Here is a 21,311-nt window from a genome sequence, read left to right on the forward strand (position 1 = left end):
TTATCTGAGCCAGGTATCTAATGGGGACCAGTTAAAACTGGTCTCCATTTTACTGTGTGTCAAGGTCTGACTAAATGAATTTACGCTGAATAGAAGAGGCCAGCAGAGGGCCTGCTGGGTCTAGACAGAGAAGTGGAGACCCACTTTCTATGGTCCCCAGATTGGCATCTGTGAAATGTCCTGGGCTTAGTATCTTCCCTGGGTGGAAAGGGAGAATAATTTGGAGAAGGAAGGGGGATTCTGATCATGATCCAATTCCAAACCTGCACTAATACATTTCTAGATCAGACTTTCCTTAGAAGTGTGTAGATAGGGGACTCCTGGGTGGCTCAGCAGTTGAGTGTCTGTCTTTGGCTCAGGGCGTGATCCGGGGATTCCGGGATTGAGTCCTGCATCGGGATCCCTGTGAGGAGCCTACTTCTCCCTCTGCCTGTATCTCTGCCTCTCTCTCTGTCTCTCATGAATGAATAAATAAAATCTTTAAAAGAAACAAAAATAAGTGTGTAGATAATATTCTGATCACTGGGGAGATTGTGAGTTCAAATTATTTTGTTAAACTATATAAGTTTCTTGTATACACCAAGTGAGTGATGCTGAGAATTCATACCTATTATATGTGGAAAAATGCCTGGTACGAGTAAATGGTCATTACTATTATCTGGAAGATCTAATTAACATCCTGTCTCTTGTCACCCAAGAATTAAGTTGTAATCACAGTGGCTATTCTGCATGCTATAAATAGCGCCTACTAACACTGTACTAGCAGTGAGATTTTCAGCTTGTAACCTGCTGGAAGGACTTTTTTGGATATTAGGATATAAATGTGGACTACACAGATGGCCTCATTAAAAAATATATGATTTATATGAAGCATTCTTTACCATTATCAACCTGAGTTAATGTAACTCAGACAACTTGAGATGAATGTATCTTGACAGAAACTCACGACACAGGTTTTCTGTGTTCATGAGAAGCCAAGTGCCTCTCACTTGCAATATGTATTGTGCTCTTTCCCGAAATCTATGGAGAACAGCCAGTCACCCATCACCATCTGGCCAGGCTAATTCTGGGTGGCTGCAGCTGCAACCCAGGGTCTGGTAATCATAGCTCCCAGTTGTCTTCATGCTAAATAGTTAGCTCAAGTGGCTGCCCGGCCAGCAGATTTCACTATGTGCAGCTTCCTTCTCTAATAAGAGATCCAGATTCCAAAGCACTAAAGGGCACCTTAACCAGTCAATACTCAATACTGTACAGTTCCTTTCTCTTTGAGCTTTCAAGACCACTTACACCTTGACCACACATTTCACCAAGATAATACTTCTTCTGTGGCAATAATCCCATAGTTGGTCCCTTCTGTTCTGATTTGCCATTCTATAAACTATCTATTTTCTATCCAATGTCAGTTCCAGATTATCATTCAAAAGCTCCAATGATGCCACATCACCTTCTGGATCACAAACGTTTAATATTTCTATGTTGGCTACAGATAAATGCAAACGTCCTAGCTTAGCTTTCAAGGCTTTTATCATATGGTTTTAGTTTTGGGAAGCAATATAATGTAATGGTTGAGGTTACTGATATATTGATTCATAGCTCAAATTTATTATTTCCTTTATACCCTTTATCAGGTTAGTTACTATCAGTTAGTAACTTTATCAGTTTACTCATCTTAAAGTGAGATTAATAACACTTCCACAACTGTGGTAGGGATTAAGTTAGATCAAGGTAATTTGCCTAGTACCTTTGCACTGAAAATACTCATTGGAGGTGACAGTTACAATAATTACTACTAATTTTTCAGTATTATTTGCTTCTTTTGGCCAATATTCTGGCAACAGTGGTCTACATTTTGAAGCAGTACAGTGTAACGTGGTTAAACATTAAGATTTTGCAATCAAACTGTCTGGGCTTCAGGGATGACTGTGCAACTTGTTGTGTGATTTGAACAAGTTACTTCACCTTTCTGGGCCTTGCTATCTTCCTCAGTAAAATGGAAATAATAATACTTGCTTCTTGGGATTCTGTATCAAAAGATAGCATGCATACAAAAAAACTTACCATTCTTGGAACAAAGTAAGTCCTGAACGAAAATCATGCATTATTACCTGCCCTATTTTGAGTTTAATATACTCTCTTTGAATATACATTCCTCTTGTTTGCATGTTTCGTTTTTGGTTTCTACCCCCTCACCCCAATTCTAGAACCACCCTACACACCTTATGTTCCTTTTATAAGTCTCTAAAGGTCCTATAATCTTTAAACCCAGACCAAACACCCAAAATATTTCCTCCTCCAGGAAGCCTTTCCTGATGCCTTGGCAGGAAATAACTTCTCTAAAATAAATTACTTTGGGAGTTTAAAGAAGTAGCTTTCCAGCAGAACTGAGGCATTCTGGACTGTGTATGTTTTATCTCAATAATTAAATGATAAAGTTTGAGGACAGAGATTCAGCCTACTTTTTCTTTCTATTCCTTCCATCGTAGGGCTTCAGCAAATGCTCATGGAACTATGTTTTATCCAGTTCCCACCTATGGGAACTATGTTTTATCCAGTTCCCATCTCTTTTGCCAAAGGACCCAGAGATTTAGGAACAGAAGCTACGAAGTATAAGAGAAAGAAGGTGTGCTGTCACTTAGAAATTGAGCATCTCTAATATATGAGACAACATGTAGCATTGCATTTGACCCTCTCTTATTTCCCCTGGAGCCAGTTTTTAAGAATTTTGCCCTAGGGGATCCCTGGGTGGCTCAGTGGTTTAGCACCTGCCTTTGGCCCAGGATGTGGTCCTGGACTCCTGGGATCTAGTCCCACATCGGGCTCCCTGCATGGGGCCTGCTTCTCCTTCTGCCTGTGTCTCTGCCTCTCTCTCTCTCTGTGTCTCTCATGAATAAACAAGTAAAACCTTTAAAAAGAAAAAAAAAGAATTTTACTTTCAAGAAAAAGCATTGTTGTTGATTCAAAAGCTTTGTTGTTGCTTCAAAAGAAACAAATGACAAAAACTGCCCCGACAAATGCAACACTCTGCAGTTAGGGTCCTGCTACTTTGAATTCTATTGATGTGCTTAAACTAGTTTTTCTCTTTGAGCCTTTCCTGTATCTTGAAAAAGAGGTCTCTTTGAGGTCTTATATTCCACTCCTATCTTTGCAGTGCCTGCTTAAGGAAGTTCTCTTGGATAATTCCCAGTGAACAGCTTCCCCCTCATCCCCTTAAGGGGATGCTTATGGAGGATAAATGTCCTATGGCACAGATGGCCCTTACACTGACTCTGTAGCCTCTGGCAGAAAATACCACTCTTGGTGAGCAAGTAAGTCTTAGATGGGGACTTGTAAATCTCTTTGCATGTGTGTATATTCATCTCAGTGATGAGCTTCTCAAGTAGAGAATGTGTTGGGACCACTTCAAACTGTGTGACCTCAGGAGACTGTTTAGCCTCTCTCAGCTTCTGTTTTCTCATCTGTAAAGTGGAAATAAGACCACCTGCCTGAAAACCTATGGAAAATCAATGAGTTAGACAAAGTGCCTAGCACAGTACCCAGTCCATTTGAGACACTCCAGAGTGTATGCCTATCTTTATATGTGTTCATATCTCTAGCACCCATGTTGTAGAACACTCATGACAAACATTTATGAAAACCCTATACTCCTCCCAGCATTGAATGCAGAGATTGCTGTGTACTTCTCCAACCGGCGTCAGGTCTCATACTATTCCTCCATCAGGAAGCTTTCCTAACATGCTGGCCAAGCAGGGTTTTTGCAAGAAGGCAACATTTCCCCTCATGGACTGTTGTAACAGACCTAATTAGGTTAGTAACAACAGTGGACTCCCCTGGTGACAGGCGAGCTGTAAACACACTGGAGGAACAGCTACAACTTAAACCTTCTCAGAGCTGAGAACTGCTAATTCCCTGCCAGTCACTCTGACATGGCTGCTTTTTAGCTGACCCCTTCAAGGGAAATTTCAGAGGGCTCAATGGGGTGCTTTCTACTGTGGGGTACAAAAAAAACTTTCAGCTGATTTTATTCAAGGGGAGTTTTCTTTGTGTTCAGATTGGCTACCCATGTGGACAGGTGTGTGGAAACACATGAAGAACTCCCATGGATATAACTGAGGCTAGAAATTTAGACTTTTCTCCCTAAAAGAGGAACAGAGAGTTTCTCCTTCTCTAAATAATATTAAAGAATAAGCACCCACTATACGGTAAGCAATGAACTGGGTGTTTGGACTACAGAGAAAATAAAGCACAGCTCTTATTTTTAATAAGTCCCACCAAAACACAAGGGGATTTGAACATACCTACTATTCATTCTTTAGGGGTTCAAAATTAATTTTGCCTTTATCTGTACCCACATATAACTTGACTTTCATAACCGTTGTTAACATTAATCACCTTACTCTATTCCAGAAATAGAAATGGATTCTCATGGAAATATTCGCCTCCACAATTATCAACAAAGCAAGATTAGGGAGAGAATGAAACACATTTTCCTTTTTGAACTATTCTCCAGGACCCACATTTCTACAATAAATATGGTTTACTTTTACACTAAGACCATCAAAAAAAAGTGCTATTGTATTTAAAGGTCAGAAATGAACTAAGCTTCTTGAAGTCATAATTTGACAAAATGAAAATGCAACAATAAAATACTGATATTTTCCTAAAAATAAGTCCCAAACATATAAGTCTTTTCTTTATTTGAAAGAAGTCTCTGGAGGGTATAAAGTTCAAAAATGCAGCCTAAAAAAAAATAACACCAAAGAACTGAAAATAAAAGCAAAACCAAAACCTCAAAAATGCAGTCTAACTAATTAGGTTATTCTGGGTTAAGCATTCAGTACATGTCTAGCATGCTCCCCCAAGCAATGCTCTTCATTCTCCCTGATTTTTCTGTAATACATGTTTTCTAGCACTATTAATGTTCCTGGCTTTCAAACTTAACAGATTGATTTAATCAAAGGAGGGGGAAAGAGAACAGATTTTGGATTATAATTTCTTTGAAATGGCAAGAATTTCTGGAAAATCGAGTAATGTAATCTTATTTTACAGAGGAGGAAACTAGGAACAAATAAAACTGAGAACAGAATAAAACACACAGCCTCAATTTCATAATAGTTCAAAGCTCCATCTTTAATGATTATCCTGAGCTCTTACTGAAACACGCAAGAGGGAAAAGAAAACCATGGCAAAGAAAGAGAAACATAGAAATTTCGAGGCTTCAAGAGGGAGGCAGTAAGGCTTTGGGCTGGATGTGCAGTAGGTGATCCAATGTCACTGATGGTATCTGAGATGATTCCAGATTCTACATAAATACATTTTTATAAAGAAATATTGGGGTACCTGCGGGAGTCAGTGGTTGAATGTCTGCATTTGGCCCAGGTCATGATCCTGGGGTCGTTGGGATCGAGTCCCACATCAGGCTCTCCACAGGGAGCCTGTTTGTCCCTCTGCCTATGCTTCTGCCTCTGTCTCTCATGAATAAATAAATAAAATCTTTAAAATAAAAAATAGCTAAGGGCAGTTGTGCTCACTTCGCATTGACTCATGAATTCCACTTTAAGGATTTGTAATTAAGAAATAAAAAAATGGGGGCAGCCCCGGTGGCTCAGTGGTTTAATGCCGCCTTCAGCCCAGGGTGTGATCCTGGAGACCCAGGATTGAGTCCGACGTCGGGCTCCCTGCATGGAGCCTGCTTCTCCCTCTGCCTGTGTCTCTGCCTCTCTCTCTGTGTGTGTGTCTCTCATAAATAAATAAATTTAAAAAGTCTTTAAAAGAAAAGAAAAGAAAAGAAAAGAAATGTGGGACACCTGGGTGGCTCAGCGGTTGGGTATCTACCTCCCACTCCGGACATGATCCTGGAGTCTCAGGATCGGGTCTACATCAGGCTCCCTGCATGGAGCCTGCTTCTCCCTCTGCCTATGTCTCTGCCTTTCTCTCTGTGTCTCTCATGAATAAATAAATAAAATCTAAAAAAAATAAAAAGGGAAAGAAAGAAGAAATGTGCATAAAGACATATATCTTAAAATGTTCCCTATAGCATTGTTTATAAGGTAGCAAATTGAAAAGCAAAATTTCCTTATAATTAGAGACTTATTAAACTATTATACAGCAATGTATGTTTAGCACCCTGCCATTAGAAAAAAGTAATCTTAGAAAAATTCCTAATGATACAGAAAATGTTTCACACTGTAATATGTAAAAATATAAGGTTACAAAACAATATTGATAGCAGACTTCTAATTATGTAGAACATGTATACACAGTATATTCTAAAAATGGGCATTGTTTTTAGGTGGTGTCATTAAGAGTGATGTTTGTTTCTGCTTTTTTGTTTTTCAGTATTTTCCAAATTTTGACAACAAAGGTTGTCATTTTGGTAATCAAGAAAAAGAAAACTATCAGTTAAATAAAAATTATGCCTGTCTGCTTTGTATAATAAAAATTATTTCAGTAAAAGCTAAATTTCTGTAACAGGAGATACATACAACCTAATAACCATTTACCTTCTTCCTAATTCTTCAACAGAATGTTAGACAGTACCCATCAGCAACTGCCAGGTTGAGTACTGCATGACTGTGCACTAGCTGGACCACTGTAAAAAATGTAAATTACAGAGAAATTTATTTCTTCCTTATTCAGTGGTTGAATTATGTGCTAGTGTTTGAGACATTTTGTAGATAAATAAATGTTTTTCAAACACATTTTTCTTTGTTGACTTCCATATTCTGAAAATAGCTTTTATGTGTGTGGTGACAGAAATAACATGGCATTACACAATTAAATTTTTTTCCAATCCCCAAGTTCATAGTTTGTGAAAATCTGACATATATGATCTCTTGCATCAGACTAAAGTAAGTCTTGACTCTACAAAGGTTTATGTCAGTTCTCTACAAAGAACTTTCCAATGTTACATTGCATGCATAGAATAAGGGCTTTCTCATTAAAAAAAATACTTCTATATTTATTTCTCACCACACAAGTAAAGAACTACATTCACATAAATATTAAAAAAGTCTGTTCATGGGGTCCCTGGGTGGCTCAGTTAACTGTCTGCCTTCTGCTCGGGTCATGATCTCAGGGTCCTGGGATTGACCTCTGTGTCAGGCTCCCTGCTCAATGGAGAACCTGCTTCACCTTCTTCCTCTGCCAATCCCCACACCTGCTTGTGCTCTCTTTCTCTCTCTTAAATAAATAAAATCTAAAATAAATAAATAAATAAATAAATAAATAAATAAATAAATAAATAAAATGTCTATTCATATCTTACTTTTCACGTGAACTTATATATGAGGATTCTATTAGTTTTGAGAAGATAATGTACAATGTTCAAGAAGATCCAGACTGGAACCATGAAGTCTTCGAGGCAGTATCACAAAGTTTCATCTCTAAATGTTTACAAGCTTGGCCCAAATACAACATCAGGTCAGCTTTTCTTCAACTGAAATGGCTTTCTGAGTTAGGAAAATTCATTCATTCATTCATTAAGTATACGGTAATAGTATTTGAAACTCTGCTAGGCCGTGAGTACATATTAATGATTAAAACAAAATTTCTGGCCTTATAAAGGTTCTAAATTTGTGAGAGAGACAGAGAGTTAACATAGAAACAAACCAAGAATCCAATAAAGTCTATTGTGATCATGCTATGAAAGAAATAAGTGTAGTGGGCAGCCCGGGTGGCTCAGCGGTTTAGCGCCTGCCTTTGGCCCAGGGTGTGATCCTGGAGTCCTGGGATCGAGGCCCATGTCGGGCTCCCTGCATGGAGCTTGCTTCTCCCTCTGCCTATGTCTCTGCCTCTCTCTCTCTCTCTGTCTCTCATGAATAAATAAATAAAATCTTAAAAAAAAAAAAAGAAAGAAGTGTAGTACTGGTGTAAAATTTATCAAGATGAATAAGCCTCCATGGAGACTATTACAGAAGCACTTGCAAAGGAAGGATATTTATTTATTTATTTATTTATTTATTTATTTTTATTTTTAAAGATTTTATTTATTCATGATAGACATAGAGAGAGAGAGAGAGATTGAGAGAGGCAGAGGGAGAAGCAGGCTCCATGCCGGGCCCGTAGAGGGACTTGATCCCGGGACTCCAGTACCGCACCCTGGGCCAAAGGCAGGCGCTAAACCGCTGAGCCACCCAGGGATCCCAAGGAAGGATATTTAATTGGAAATCTGGGGGCCCCTGCCTGACTCAGTCTGCGAAGCATACAACTCCTGATCTCTAGGTTGTCAGTTCAAGCTCCCTGAGGGTGGGTGTAGAGATTACTTAAAAATAAAATCTTAAAAAAAATAATAAATGGAGATCTGCAGGACAGGAAGCAGCAAGGATGCATGGAAAAACAAACATTCCAGGAGCAGGGACAAGAGCGAGAGTCCTAAGGCAGGAAAGCAGTCTGTTCAAAGAATGGAGAGGTTAGTGGCCCTGGAGTGGCCTGAGCTTTGGGAGCTCAGTACCAAAGACTTATACTGGTCCACGCCATGATGGGAAAGGCAGGAATCCAGAGCACAGGTGGAAAGATCAGGCATGAGCAGGATAAGGAACACCGTTCATCGTGTCAAGAAGGAAAGAGAAGAGAATGTTATGTGAACACAGGTAAGTTAGGTAAGCAGGTTTGGCCACAGGACATCAAAGAAAATGCCTTCTCTTTTATCTGGACGTAAAACATGAATGCATCTGCTGACAAGGAAGGGAGAGATGGATGTAGCCAAAGTTGAAGGAGATGTGGTCCAGTCTGAAATGGCCTCTCTGAAGAACAGCAGGGAGAGAGAAAGAGAACTAAGGAAACCGAGATTGCTGGGCAGCACCTAGGTATCAGCTGGTAGGAGGCTGTGGATTTATAGTTTTAATAAGAGCAAATTAAGTCTCTGGCCAGCAGGTTCCAGAGTAGCAAGTACAGTCAATCTTATTTATGTTAAATCATATGTATATATCTTTGGGCACACAGGCAGAGAGAGATGTCTAGGAAAAAATTCATCAACATGTCAAGCACTATCTGCTTATGGAGTGATTTTGATATATACTTGATTCTTTATTGTTTGAATTATTTAATATGACTCACTTCATTGTTAGATTTATTTCATACTTGCACATCATTGGAATTTATCATATTGCCAGTGGTGGGGGGTGTTTAGAGAACTGCAGAATTCTTGATCTGAAAAGGACTGTCTTGCCCTAGTTTCCCCTTTTATTTTTTAATTAAAAAAAATTTTTTTTTTAGTTTCCCCTTTTAAAAATGAGGAAAGCGAGGCCCAGAAAGAGGAGGTTCCTCTTTAAGGGGGCACCTGGATGTCTCAGTTGGTTAAGTGTCTGCCTTTCCCTCAGGTCATGGTCCCAGAAATCCCAGGGTCCTGGGATGGACCCCCAGGTCAGGCTCCCTGCTCAGAGAGGATCCTGCTTCCCCCTTTCCCTCCGCTGTTTCCCTTGCTCATTCTCTCTCTCTCTCCCTCTCTCTCTTTCTGTCAAATAAATATTTTTTTAAAAAAACTAAAAATAAATAAGTAAATAAATAAATAAACAAAAAGCCTTTTAAGGATTTAACTACAGAGTGGGTCCCAGATGTCCTAACTCCTACCCAAGAGTCTTTCCTATGTGAAATTCAGATAGGGTATTAAATTTAAAATAATGTATAAAAGACTGTTTTAAACATGGGTTTTGACAGCACTTTTTGGTAATGATATATCCTGTTTGAGGATGATGCTTCCAAGTATGCATATATGTACATGTATGTGTATATGTTTGTCATATATATGTATACACACGCAACTTTAAATCTAGATTACATATACACATTATCTAGCTTTATCTTAGAGGCTACGTCTCTCTAAAGACACCTCACTGGGCACATCTATGGAGAAGTTGATCAAAGGATTGTGCACCACCATTACCGCATGGACTGCCAGTGGTTGTCAGGGTCACAGATAAAATTTCTCAAATTGACAACTGAGATTCATAAGATACAATTATACCTAATTTCCTTTTATTTTTTTATTTTTTAAAAGATTTATTTATTTATTTATGATAGACATAGAGAGAGAAAGGCAGAGACACAGGAGGAGGGAAAAGCAGGCTCCACGCTGGGAGCCCGACGTGGGACTAGATCCCAGGACTCCAGGATTGTGCCCTGGGCCAAAGGCAGGCGGCAAACCACTGAGCTAACCCAGGGATCCCCTACCTCATTTCCTTTTAGAGTGAAATGTTAAGGGGACACCAGAAGTTAATTAAAAACACAAATAAAAAAACACACACACACACACACACACAAAATGGGGCACCTGAGTGGCTCAGCTGGTTAAGTGTCAGACTCTTGATTTTGGCTCAGGTCATGATCTCGGGGTCCTAAGACTGAGTCCCAGTGCAGGCTCTGCACCGAGCATGGAGCCTGCTTAAGATTCTCTCTCTTTCTCTGCCTCTCCCCACCACCACCCTACCCCACCCGCTCACCCTCATGTGCATTCTCTCTCTCTAAAAACAACAAGGGGCACCTGAGTAGCTCAGTTGGTTTAGCATCTATCTGCCTTCAGCTTGAGTCATGGTCTCAGGGTCCTGGGATTGAGCCCTGTCTCAGGCTCCCTGCTCAACAGGGAATCTGCTTCTCCCTCTTCCTCTGTGCTCTCTCTATGTCACTCTTACTCTCTCTCTTAAAGAAATAAATAAAGTCTTTAAAATACAACAATAACAAAAAAACCCAAAACCCACAAAGAAAGCAGAATTTTAAATAAAATTTAAATTTTAGGGGTGCCTGGGTGGCTCAGTAGGTTAGGCATCTGCCTTTGGCTCAGGTAATGATCCCAGGATCCTGGTATCAGGTCTCATGTCAGGCACTCTGCTGAGCGGGGAGCCTGCTTCTTCCTCTTCCTCTGTCTGCTGCTCTGTTTGTGCTCTCTCTCTCCCTCTTTCTCTCTGTCAAATAAATAAAATCTTTTAAAAAATTTAAATTTTAAACAAAAATACTACCACCTTCTCTTGCCTTCTGTTCATTCATGCACATTAAAATCTACACATCTGCTTTTTGAAAGAATATGGGAAGGACACTCACATTATATGGCATTTATGTGTATTGTGGATAGCCTTGAGCTAGCTAGAGGACTTCAGAGTGTAGGGAACAGCTCATCAGTGGCCCCTCTAATGCACTGGTCTTTACATGTTTATCACTGGCATCCAAAGCAAGATACTCTCATGGTATTAGCACATCCCATGGGTCCCCTTCTTGATTTCTCTTAAGAAAACTGGCCCTCCTGGCAGCCCACTGCCTGTTCTAGAACTGGAACATGGACCAAGACTAAGCCAGACAGTGCCCAAGTGGCATCAATATTGGCTCAGCATTGCACACGTGTGCTCATCAGAGTCTGTGGGCCAGCACGAACCTTCTGCTGAGACTTTAGACTTTAGAACAGGAACAACATTGCTTCTACTAGACTTGGACCCACAAAGACACAGGCTGGGGTTGCCGTAGCAAGAATCTGTGTAGGAGCCAATACAGGTGAAAGTATAGCTGATGGACAAAAAAGATTATGAGGTTTCTATTTTTTGAGGTCAAACTTAAGTTCATATGGTTCAGTCTAATCAATTTTAATGACCTTGAGTTGAACTTTTGACCTGAAGCCAATTCTAACCATGGACTTGCTGGTCACATAAGACAATAAATTCCCTGTTTTATAAGCAGGTTTGGATGCTGTTACTTTTTTTTAGCTGGATATAACAGTAAGAGTCCACCTTCCTCCTTAAAGCTGAGGTCCTCTGTAAATAAGAGACTGATGGAGAGAGATAAGAGAGAGATAAGAGGGACTCCATCTCAATTCCACCAAAAGGAAAAAGAAGAGGATCTAGGATGGTAGGGTCAAGAAGGAGCTGGAGCTCAGCCTTGGAGGTGGAGGATGGGACATGTGGAAGAACTCTTCCCTAAACTCAGAGGGGACAGCATCTCTGCTTGAGGAAACATTCACTCAGCAGAGCAGAACTAGGGCTGGGGAGTGGAAACAGAACAAGGCTTTAAGATACAGTTTATCGTCCTGTAAATCCTATCTTAGAAATCTGGAAGAAGCCATCAGCTCAAGAAGTCCACTTATCTGTGTCTTCTAGAGTCACTATAGTTTGTAGGCTAGAGCCCTGGAATAGAAAAGATGTCAGAAAGAATCATGTAGGGAAATCTACAAAGGGCTCTCCTTGATTATTCATGCCCATGGAGAAGAGTGGACCACCTAAGATTAAAGTTAAGACTACTTGACCATGGGGATCCCTGGGTGGCTCAGTGGTTTAGCACCTGCCTTTGGCCCAGGGCACAATCCTGGAGTCCCGGGATCGAGTCCCACGTCGGGCTTCCTGGCATGGAGCCTGCCTCTTCCTCTGCCTCTCCCTCTGCCTGTGTCTCTGCCTCTCTCTCTCTCTCTGTCTATCATAAATAAATAAAATCTTAAAAAAAAAAAAAGACTACCTGACCTTACACAGGAATGTAAACTGTGCCTGGGCCCACCAGCTGGAATGGAAAAGCTTGAATTTACAAGCATTGGATAGAGGACTCAGAGGAGTCTTGCCTTAGCAGTGAGGAGTAAGTAGCCCTAGACCAAATACCTCTCTGGTCCTAACCAACAAATTCTAAGAGCAAGACTTAAAAGGACTCAACTTATTCCAAGTAACTTAACCAATTCCCAGGAGTAAGCTCAATAGTATTTATAGAAAAAAAAAATCCATCATCAAACAAGGTAAAATTCACAAAATCTAGTATCCAAGCCAAGATTACCAAGCATCCAGAAAGGAAGATACAGACCATGATGAGGAGAAAAATCATTTGAAATTGAGATAAAAGTGATACAGATGTTAGAATTAGCACATGAGGACATTCCAACAGCCATAAGTGTACTGCAGATGTTGAAGAAGTTGAATAGAGACATAGAAGATTTAAAAAAAAAAAATGACCCAAATTGAATTTCTAGAAATGAAAACTACAGTGTCTGAAATGAAAACTATATTTGATAGGATTAATGGCAGATTAGAATTACAGAAGAAAAGACTGGTGAATTTAAAGGCACAACAATAGGGATCCCTGGGTGGCTCAGCGGTTTAGCTCCTGCCTTTGGCCCAGGGTGCAATTTTGGAGTCCCGGGATCGAGTCCTGCATCGGGGTCCTGTTATGGAGCCTGCTTCTCCCTCTGCCTGTGTCTCTGCCTCTCTCTCTCTCTATTTCTATCATGAATAAATAAATAAAATCTTTAAAAAGAGATTAAAAAAAAGAAATAAAAATAAAGACACAATAATAGAAACTACCCAAAATGAAACACAGAATATAGAATTTTATAATGGACAGAGAGCATCAGTGATCTATGGGACCTCTTCAAGTGGCCTAACATAAAGAATTGGAGTCTCTAGAGGAAGGAAAAGCAAAAAAGAAAAATGGAGAATAATTATTGAAAATTTTCCAGATTTTTTTGGAAACTATAAAACCCATGGATCTAGAAGCTTCAGGAATTCCTAAGCACAATAAACATAAAGGAAATTACACTAATGTATGTCACAAATAAATTGCTCAAAATAGGAGACAGAAAAAAGTCTTAAACACGGCCAGGGAGAAAAGACACATTGTGTAGGGAGGATAAGGCCTGTGGAAATTTTCCTATTCAAAGCAAAACAAGTGAGAAGGCAGTGAAGCAACATCTTTGAAATGCTGAATGCAAAAACCCTTACAACCTAGAATTTCATACACAGCAAAAATGTCTTTCAAAAAAAAAGATGCCATAAAGACTTTTTCAGACAAAATGAAGCTGAAAACATTTATCACCAGCAGACATGTGCCACACACACACACACACACACACACACACACACAAATGTTAAAGTATTTCAAACAGAAGAGAAATGATACCAGATGGAAATGTGGATCTATGCACAGGAATGAGAAGCACTAAAATTGGTAGTAACATCATTTATTATAAGTCATGTATACCTCAATAAAGGGTTGGAAAATAAAATATGTGTAGGTAAATAAAATTTGCATAAGGAAATATTTATTTATTTTTTTAAAGATTTTATTTATTTATTCATGATAGTCAGAGAGAGAGAGAGAGAGAGGCAGAGACACAGGCTGAGGGAGAAGCAGGCTCCATGCAGGGAGCCCGATGTGGGATTCGATCCCGGGTCTCCAGGATCGCGATCTGGGCCAAAGGCAGGCGCCAAACCGCTGCGCCACCCAGGGATCCCAGGAAATATTTATTGAATAGCTGCTGTGTCTTCAATATTTTCTATGCTAAGGAAAACAACACTGGTTGGATCTATTCCTTGTCCCAGAATGGTTTGCTGACTACAATGATATGAGAGAGACCACAGGGAAAAGCTCCAATAATTAAAAAACAAAAGAATCTCTCAACTTAAATGCCAAAGCAAAATGAAGGACTTTGCTCTACTATTCTTTGTATTTGAGAGATACTCAGATGCACTTTCTTCTTCTTCCTTAATATTCCCTAGTATTATTGAAGATAACCTTCCTTTTCTCTTTGTCCTTCACAGTCCTTTACTTTGGTAAAAATCCTTATTCATTATTTTTCCCTAATGTGAGTGATATTAAAAGCCATGAACTATGTCCTTCTCAAGTCTGATATCAGATCTCTATTAGTCTCTTAATACCAACTGCAATTAGACCAGAGTCTACATTTTCTTTCTTGAAAGTGAACTTTCTAAATAGGTTTCCTCCTGGGAATCTTATCAACACAGGATTTCTCACTTCATCTCAATGTGTGACCTCTTTTAAGACAACTTAATATATGAAAATCAAAATTTAAAGAACTTGTAAATTGAGGGCTGATTGTCTACTTTAGAAAAGATTTTCATGAAGAATTCCTTCAACATAAAAAAAAATATTTGACAGAGAGGCTGAGGTGAGGGGATGGCAAGCAAAGGAAAGGCTGTAAAATTGCCAGCTGGAGGCTGAGGAAGCTGTTAATTAGAGGGTGGAGGAGGATGAAACATTTCTGAAATTATAATGTCAGTCAATGAGAAAATATGAATATATTAGTATACAACCTCTGGGGAAATAAATGTAGAAAGAATAAAAGAATTAAAGTAAACTCGGCACTTTGTTCACATATTAGTAAACCATTTTAAAAGCGAGTTTCCAAAAAGAACATTGGTTTCAACAGAAAGATGTTGTTTAAGAAGGTGGTGAGGGCAATAGGGAAGATAATATAATAGTTATGAACTTGGGATTGGAAGCTAGATTCCCTGACTTTGAATCCTGGCTCACTTGCGTAACTTGTGTGTGACCCCAGGTGTATCACTTGACCTTGGAGCCTCCACCTCCTCAACTGTAAAATGGAGACTGTAATATATAGTACCTCGTCCTTTCTGAGACTGGGAAAACGAAGTTGGATCATGCAATATGCAACAATGGATAAAGCACAAGATTATTTTAAATTGACACACAGGGAAGGGGAGCACAATGAGAAACTCTACTAAAGAGAGATGCTTTCATTTAGCACAGCTCTTTGCACAAAGTATTTAAAATATGGGTTATTATCATTATTATTATTACTGTCCAGAAACTTCCTCCAGTTATTCTGCCTTCAACATGGAGAGTGTAAATTTTACAATTTAAGAGAACAAGCACGATAAAAATAATGACAGTTGAAAAGAAATCAATCCCTCCTTCCCTTCCCTAGATAAACAGAATGAATATGCCTTCCTCAAGTCTAAACTGAGTTGGTGTCAAACCCCTCATTAAAATCACCTGTCTCTCAAGTGAAGTCTTCCATTTGTATGGAATCCATCTGAAATTGGGCAAAGAAAACTCAATCCTTTTCAAGGATGATTGATTTCTTTGCATGCTGAAGTCACAATTAAGTATATTGAGTTCTCTGCTTCTTTGATCTTTATCATTATAATGAACTCCTTGGCAAATTTTAACAGGCCATCTACAAACTAATTTTAAATTGTTTCTCATCACTGGTAAATCTGACAGACAGAAGTTGGGTATGTATAAGTCCCAAGGAACCTGTCCATCTACTCTGTCAGTGAAGAGCCATCAGGCATCAGAAAACACGTCACCTGCCTTAGTGCAGCATCCTATTTATAATGGCAGCCTACTTAATGTTTTGAGAGTGAAGAATACAGGATTGTTTTAAATTCAAACATACTGAAAGGGAGCATATTGAGAAACTTCACTAGAGATGCTTTCTCCCTTGCCCCGAAGACCTGCACCTCAGGGCTCCTGAACTTAAATCGACATTTCAAATCAAGAAGCCTGACATTCAATTGTGAGATGTATAAGACAGCAGTCTTTGCCTCCAAGGATTTACAAAGGAGAGAGAAGGTACAAATGTTACTCTTGTAAGGTACTATAAAAGAAAATGTGCTTTGAGAATCCAAAGGCTCTCAAGATAATGAAGAACATGAAAAGTTGTCTGAGATGAATAAGTGGCATCTGAATGGGCCTTGAATGTTATGTGAGACATTAGCAGGGGGAGCTGCAGAAATCGAGGTGAATAGGGCATTCCAGCTCCAGTGGCTGTTAAGGGAAGATGCTAAATGACCAATCATCTCTGTTTGCCCAGAACCGAGGGGTTTCCCAGGACACATGCCTTTCAATGTTGGAACTGGGAAATATCATGGCAAACCAGGAGGAGTTGTCACTCTAGGATATGCAAGGACTGGAGCTGATTCTGAGAGTATCTAACAGCTCAGTTTGACGAGGGCAGTTTCTGAGAGCTGATGTGTGAGTAACCTGTAGAACAAATACTTAGAATGCTTCTTAAAAATAAAGATGCCACAGGGGGCGCCTGGATGGCTCAGTTGGTTAAGCGTCCCACTCTTGGTTTTGGCTCAGGTGATGATCTCAGGGTCGTGAGATGAAGACCAGCGTTGGGTGTGGAACCTATGGAAGAAAGGAAGGAAGGGAGGGAGGAAGATGGCTTGGCCCTACCTTTGATTTACTAAATCTGAGTTTTCCAGTGGTAGAGCACAGTAGTATGTGCTTTAAACAAGTTCTCCAGGAGATTATTATCATAATATGATTTGAAAACTAGCAGAGAATGTAGGATTTGTATAAGGGAAAAAATCTAAAACATACCTCATATACTCACAACTTAAATACTCAGCAAGCTTTCAGTTGTTTATAGTATAAAGAATATTCTTTTTTCTGGTTATCCACTGCTGTATAACAAATTGGGCCCAAAATTAGTCACTTAAAACAACAAACATTTACTACTTCATTAGGTCAGGGACCCAGGAGAATTTAGCTGGATGGCTAAGGGTGTCTCATGATATTGTCGTCAAACTGTCCAGCTATGGCTCAAGTCATCTCCAGGCTCAACTTGGGTTGGAAGATACATTTTCAAGACCAAGGTCATTCATGTGATTGTCTGAAGGCCTCATTTTCTCCCTGGCTATTGGCTAAGGGCTTCAGACTCCTGCCTCCTAAGCCTCTCCATTGGGCAGACTCACTCACTGCAGTGTAGGAGGAAAATACACAAAGAAAGATGTGGCTAACAAGGAGGTGGGGATCACTGGAAACCATCTAGGGGGCTACCTAGTATATTCATTCTCAAACTGGACCCACTATATAGATCTGGAGACTGAGGGTCAGAAAGAATAACTTTCCCCATTATCCTACAGGTAATGTTTTGGCAAGATCTGGACCAAAATCCAGACCTGTCTGATGTTTAACTTGTCCAAAATCTTGTAATAACTATAGTAGTCTTCTTCACAAAAAGCACTGAATAAATATTATCATATGAAATAATATTTACTATGATGATGATTTGTCTCAAAACTAAACAATACAATTATACATGTAATATTAAATAAATTAATAACATTAAGTAACATAAATATGATTTCTGGAAAAGCTAACCTTTCATCATGAATCCTCTCCTTTTCTTCCAGATAGACACATATGTGATGTTTTTATTGAAAAAAAAAAAAGGTGTATGTGGCGGGGAGACTGTGATACTTATACTCCCAAGAGGAAAAAATGTTTAGTATTTTGCATGAGTCATTCATATAATTCTCACTTGTGATATTTTTAAATCACAGAATTCCAGCTTGGAGGTACTGAGAGAAAGACAAATTCTTTAAACAAGAAATGAAAAGTTGTTACATGCCCTGCAATTTAGAGGATCAACTCTCTTGTAAATTATGCCATTTCTGTAGCTTGCTCTTTCCTTTGCTCTTAGTAATGTTTTTTAAAAGATTTATTTATTTATTTAGAAAGAGAGCAAGAGTGTGAGAAGGGGGAGAGGCAGAGGGAAAGAGAGAATCCTCAAGCAGGCTTCATGCTGAACTCGGAGCCTGACGTAGGGCTCAATCTTACCACCCTGAAATCATGACCTGAGCTGAAAACCAAGAGTTGGAAGCTAAACCAACTGAGCCACTCAGGCACCCTTGATTTCTTTTTAAGTAATTCTGATACTGTTTAAAGAGGAAAACCATATCCAAATGACCTGTAAACTTGATTTCTTTTACACACACACACACACACACACACACACACACCGACATATATATTTGTTTTTCTTATTCACCTGATTCTTAGGTTGATTGGAGGTCTTACTGTTTTAGAAGCTGTACTGGCATTGGTGGTAACTTTTTCTCTCTCCCTTTAATTCCCAAATGTTTTCCCCTAGAAGAGAACCCACCTGCAGAAAAGGATCTGCTAGCAGCCATTTATAATACAATATAAAATTAACCCAGCTGTTACTTTTTCCAAGAAAATTTGCCATTTAAATGTTATCACTGACTGCAGAATGAACAGCTTTTTTGAACAGTCCTAGAATAGGAAAAGAGGAGTGAAGAAAAGCCAAAAGCACTCATTGGAGAATTCATGTGATGTTTTAAGGTAAAGATGGATCAGTTCTATAGCCCTTGGCAACAGTGTATTTTTGTTCCTCAACTCCCCAGAATTACCCACTGGGAAGGTTTAATTAATTTCATAGGACCTCCTTGGGACATGAACCCTATTCCTGCTCCAAAAGCACAGTCTATGGTGGGAAAAACCTGACTAACGCAAAAGGGCAGACAGGAAAATCGTGAGTCTCCCAAAATAGAGGAAGAGATTTCTTTTGTGAAAGCTCAAATAAGTAAAGGAACAATCTGGGAGTTTGAGATGGTTCTAAAGGAGAAAACAATGAAACAAGGGATGTTGATGAGGAATGACATTCCAGGTAGAAAAACCACTAACTCATTCATTCATACATTCACTCATTCAGGAAATATTTCCGAGCCTACAATAAAACAGGCATAACTCTTAAGTAATGGAACTGTAGAGGTGAAGTTGACAGACAAGCTCATCCTCATGGAGCATACATTCCATGTGTAACATTCAATATTAGAGTGAAATTAATTCATTTGACATGAGGTGAACATTTGAATCTTTTTGTACTGCAGAAGACAAGGTAGGAACTTTACAAAATCCAGAAGTGTCAAGAAGTGACACTAATGCGATGAGCATACACCTGCTAGTTATTGCTAACTTTCTACAGAGAATTTTCTAAAATAGTTCAACTCTCCTCATTAAATCATATGTATTTAAGCACAAGCCTCCTACAGTGAATTTGGAAGAATTGTATAAATTACAATATGTCGTTTTCAGAAGATTCACATCATAGCCTCAGGACAGAAAATCTTTTACTTTTTGGTAAAGGAATACTGTAGGACATTTTGTTTATATACTTCAGTACAAAAATAAAATTCTCAAAATAATGAATGTGGGTATATGCATCAAACTCAATATAAGATAGTCAAACAATCTCCTCAATCCATTTCTTCCATACCAATCCATCTTAAAATAGCTAGAGGGGTGCCTGCGTGGCTCAGTTGGTTAAGTGTCTGCCTTCTGCTCAGATCACAATCCTGGGATCCAGTCCTGGCATGGGGGGGTCCCTGCTTAGGGGGAAGCCTGCTTCTCCTTTTCCCTCTGGCTCCTCTCCCCACTTCCAGCATGCTCCTGCACTCTCTCTCTACCTCTCTCTCTCTCAAACAAACAAATAAAATCTTTAAAATTAAAAAAAAAAAAAACAAAACTAGATCCTTGTAAAGGAGCTTGTTAAAAGAAAACCATAAAATGGAGTCATTTATGCTAGGTTAAGTCACCAAACCAGTACTTAATACCTAACCTAACTGCATACCAACCTCCCCCCAGAAATGCAGTCTTCCTCAGGAATTTTCTGGTCAGCACTAATGAAGTAAACTTGGTTCCCCCATCCCAGGAATGTGAGGTAAACCCACTGAAGGACCCCTGTCCTTCCCCTAAGGGAAGGTTGACCTTGCCTGAAACGATTCTTTCTTTTCTTTTGCTACTAACTTCCTTGCCCCACTCTTTTCCTATAAAAAAAACCCTTCCATTTTGTACAATTCCTGGGGGCTCCTTTCTACGTGCGAGATGGGATGTGTCCAATTCATGAATCATTGAGTAAAGCCAATTAGATCTTCAAAATGATTCAGTTGAACTTTGTTTTTTAATAAGCCTTAGCCTTTTCTAGATATTATTCCATGGCTTGAGCTGTCTTTTAAGTCAGTCAATACTTACAAACTTATATTGTCTTTTTCAATATAAATATTTAAAAATAACTGTTCAAAATTCACATTTTCTGAGGACCCAATCTATATTTAATACTGTGTTAAGCACATCTCATACCTAAAGGTTATCCAAAACATCTAACTATCCAGATCTATTTCTCCAACTTGTCAGTGTAACACTACTGAAAAGAGGCTATGTCTACAAAACACCAGATTAGTAATAGACAATGAAAGGAAGATTAGTATTTCTATTTTTTCAATGAGGGAGCTGACACTCAGAAAGTGACCTGTTTAATGTCATATGGCAGAACAAAGATTCAAGCCTAGATTTTCAAATCTAGTTCTTTTTTCACTAAATCATATTTCACTGCATTTAATAAAAGTATTTCACAGAAACAGAACTTTCTATAGCTTCCTTTGCTAATATGCTTTTTTATAACCACAGTGACATTCCTATATTTGATCAGGTGCCCTAAAGGCAGAGCCTGTGACAAAGATTCAGGTGCTGAATCTTTAGGGGAGTATTCATTAGGAAAAAAAGAGAGAGAAAGGGAAAGAGCTGAGCAAGGACATGGTATCAGGTACAGGAGAGCAACAGTCTGCCGTCACCAAGGGCTCTGAAGTGTGAATCATAGCAGAGGTGAGCCCTCCTTGAGGCAAGGCGATAGCCCAGACTGTCCCTGGTTATAGGCTTCCTTACAGAGTGTAAGTACCTGGGTATGGTGGCTTCCACTCAGTCAAAGGCAGCTCTGACCTGTTGACAGTCAACATTCACAACAACAGAGGAAGGGAAGGAGGGCTGTGCCCTACCCTGGTAAA

General features: G+C 39.3%; 1 protein-coding gene across 1 annotated transcript in view; it reads right to left on the reverse strand.

Moving 5' to 3' along the window:
• Nucleotides 1-21,311, reverse strand: part of SYNPR (synaptoporin) — a 289,796-nt gene that overhangs the window by 246,986 nt on the left and 21,499 nt on the right. The window lies entirely within an intron of this gene.

The sequence above is a fragment of the Canis lupus genome, chromosome 19 (genome assembly GCF_048164855.1).
Source record: "Canis lupus baileyi chromosome 19, mCanLup2.hap1, whole genome shotgun sequence".
Classification (NCBI taxonomy): domain Eukaryota; kingdom Metazoa; phylum Chordata; class Mammalia; order Carnivora; family Canidae; genus Canis; species Canis lupus.